The sequence below is a fragment of the Arachis ipaensis genome, chromosome B02 (genome assembly GCF_000816755.2).
Source record: "Arachis ipaensis cultivar K30076 chromosome B02, Araip1.1, whole genome shotgun sequence".
In the NCBI taxonomy this organism is placed as follows: domain Eukaryota; kingdom Viridiplantae; phylum Streptophyta; class Magnoliopsida; order Fabales; family Fabaceae; genus Arachis; species Arachis ipaensis.
The window spans coordinates 75,716,463-75,720,201 of record NC_029786.2 but is presented as its reverse complement, the minus strand read 5'-3'; positions in this window follow the sequence as shown (position 1 = coordinate 75,720,201).

Below are 3,739 nucleotides of genomic sequence, written 5' to 3'. Positions count from 1 at the left end.
AAAGATGCTTGGTGACTTTACTGCACCAAATTCCAATTTACATGGAAGAAGAATCTCAATCCCTGCCATTGGAGCAAACAATTTTGAGCTGAAACCTCAATTAGTTTCTCTGATGCAACAGAATTGCAAGTTTCATGGACTTCCATCAGAAGATCCTTTTCAGTTCTTAACTGAATTCTTGCAAATATGTGATACTGTTAAGACCAATGGGATTGATCCCGAGGTCTACAGGCTTATGCTTTTCCCATTTGCTGTAAGAGACAGAGCTAGAATATGGTTGGACTCTCAACCTAAAGATAGCCTGAACTCTTGGGATAAGCTGGTCACGGCTTTCTTAGCCAAGTTCTTTCCTCCTCAAAAGCTTAGCAAGCTTAGAGTGGATGTTCAGACCTTCAAACAAAAAGAAGGTGAATCCCTCTATGAAGCTTGGGAGATTTACAAGGAACTGACCAAAAAGTGTCCTTCTGGCATGCTTTCAGAATGGACCATCCTGGATATATTCTATGATGGTCTGTCTGAATTATCAAAGATGTCATTAGACCATTGATAAACCCATATTTCATGAGTTCTTTTGTGCTTAATTTGAGTGATTTATACAATCCTTCACCTACTTATTCACATTAATTGCATGGTTTTACTTTCCCTTCCTTATTATGTGATGTAAATGAAAAACATGTTTTCTAAGCTTTAAAATTAATTATTTTAATTACCTTTATTTCCATTCGATGCCGTGATTAGTGTGTTGAGTAGTTTCAGATTTTCTAAGGCAGAATAACTTAAAGTATGAAAAAGGAAACATACTAAAATGGAAGGAGAAAGCAAAACGGAGCTTTAAGGAAACTGATATCCACGCGATCACATGGATGACGCAATCGCGTGCCAAGCACGAATCAGCAGCGACGCGGCCGCATGACTGACGCGACCGCGCGCCTTAAGCAGAACACACATGACGCGGTCGCATGACTGACGCGACCGCGTGGCAAGAAAAAGCTCCGAATGACGCGACCGCGTGACCCACGCGGACGCGTGACAGAGGCCACGCACCAGAAATTACAGAATACGCCCCCAACGAATTCTGAAGCCCTTTTTGGCCCAGATCCAAGTACAGACAGCATAGACCAGAGGTTATAAAGTGTGGGAATGCTTCCATCCAAAGAGAGCTCGCCAATTTCTAGTTTTCATTATTTAGATTTAGTTTAGAGAGAGATTCTCTCTCTCTTAGGATTTAGGACTTCTTCTTGTTTTGGGAGTAACTCTGGATCCAGGTTTTAATGTTCTTTTATTTTAGTTTTACTTTTATTTATTTATCCCAACATTTGAATTGATTATTATAATTTGATTTATGAATTATTCCATGTTACAGATTTCTATTTGAATTAATGATATTTGAGGTATTTTCAGTTTATGATTGTTCTCTTTGATTTAAGTTGCCATTGCTCCCCATCTAAGGACACTTTTATTATTCCAGCAATTTACTTTTTCCCCTTTTGGTCTTGGTTAAGAATTCAGTAACTCAACAGTTATTAAACTCAACGTAATTGATAATCGTTATTTTGCTAATTGAGCTAAACCTAAATAATTCCAACCTTTTCTTAGGAAATAATTAGGATTCAAAGGTCAATTTAATTAGTCCCTTGACTTTCCTTTGCCCTGGTAAAGGTTGACCAAGTGGAATTAAAATACAACTTTCATTATTGTTGAGAGGGATAACTAAGTTGGACTTTTAATTTCCCCTATCTTGCCAAAAGTTGTTTTACAGTTATTATTTATTTTTAATTGCCATTTAATTCACTCGTCATTTAAATTACTTGCTTCTCACCTTCTAAACCCCGATTACAACCTTTATAACCAATAATAAGAACATACTTCCTCGCAGTTCCTTGAGAAGACGACCCGAGGTTTGAATACTCGGTTAACAATTTTTAAGGGGTTTGTTACTTGTGACAACCAAAACGTTTGTACGAAGGGATTTTTGTCGGTTTAGAGACTATATCTACAACGCGACTATTTTTATGACATTCTTTACTGGCAAAAACCTCAACGTCAAAATGGCGCCGTTGCCGGGGAACTGCTAACGTGTGCCTTATTATTGGTTAATGTAAATATTTTTCTTTTGCTTGTTTATTTATTTTTGTTTTTCCTTTTTATCTTTATTTGCTACTATGAACTCTCACCCCCCTCGCTTTTAGTTTGGTTCTAATATTGTTAAAGGAAATAGAAGTTACAGCAGGAATTTGCATCAAGGTCAGACCAATCAAGGATGGATAGAACCAAGAGGATCTAATCAACCCTTTTGGCAGCAACACCCTCCGAGATATCCTGGACAAACTTCCTTGGGAATCCAGAATTGAGGAAAACTCCGTCCAAAATGCTACAGTTGATGCTAAGGAGGATACCGTACAATCTCCAAGGCAAGTTGTTTACGAAGAATCAGACGGAATAATCAAAGAAGCAAATTTCCTTGATGATGATAGTCACAAGTCTAGTTCTCCTAGTGATGAACGTGCGCCCGCAAGTGAATTCTCTGAGATCGAAGGATTTTCCCCAAGTGAATATGAAGATGATGCAGAGGTAGATTTCTCTCAACCTCCAATCTATGACTCGAGTGATGAGGAAGACATAGAGGACTTTGACCAGGATACAGATACAATTGAAGATCTTTGCGAGGAAGTGGAAGAATTCACAGAAGAGCACAAGGAAACAGAACTTGTAGAACCACCAAAAACACCAATTCCAAGGCCATTATCACCTAATACAAGCTTCAAGTGGGTACAATCCTTAACTTATAGCTTTACTTATTCACTTGAATATGGTTTGCTTGAAACAGATGGCCAACTTAGAGCTCTCTGCGGCTTTAAGAGTAAGAGGGAATTGGCTCGTACTCAGAACTGGTGCACCAGGTTCAATAGGGTTCCGCGCTTCACCTCGAAGTACACGAATTGGTATCATGCTCAATTGCATGGATCACGGAGAATGTTTGGTCACCACGGTGAGATTCTACTTTTTAAACCGCCCGGATGGAGACATGTAGACCAAGAAGGAGGCGGATTTAAACACAAGGCTTGGAATTCTGAGGTTTATTCTGACATTTGTTACCCCAGGAGCCTAAAAATTTGTTTGAAGCTGCTCAGAAGCTTCACATTCTTAGTTTGGGACCTCCGAGGCTATTGGCATTCCAAGCACTGGTGGAGATTTTTGGACGAATTTAAACATAAACCACCATAACAGGATACTCCTCCAATGTCCAACTTAAGGACTTTAACTAAAAGTGCTAGGTCGGAGACAACCCACCACGGTATGGTCGCTTCTTTTTCAATTTATTTTTTGCTAATTGCTTTCATTTTTCCTTTTTCATTTTAATTTATTAAACCTGGAATCATGCATAAGCATTCATGATAGTCATTGCATTCTGCATTTTTCATGCATATAAAAAAAAACAAGGGGTGCACGATGCGACCGCATGCCCCATGCGATCGCATCGTATCGCGAAAAACACCACCCATGCAACCGCGTGACCCACGCGGCCGCGTGATATATATATCGGCGTAAGGATCCAACGAACAGAAAGTTAGGCTGGAATCGTGCGGCCCTTGTGTGTTTCGCACAAATTGGCCCACGCGATCGCATGCCCCATGCGATCGCGTCACTTGCACAATATCAATCCCACGCGACCGCGTGAGCGACGCGATCGCGTCGCATGCATTGCACATCACCCCAAAAGGAGACAGAGAGTTGCGCT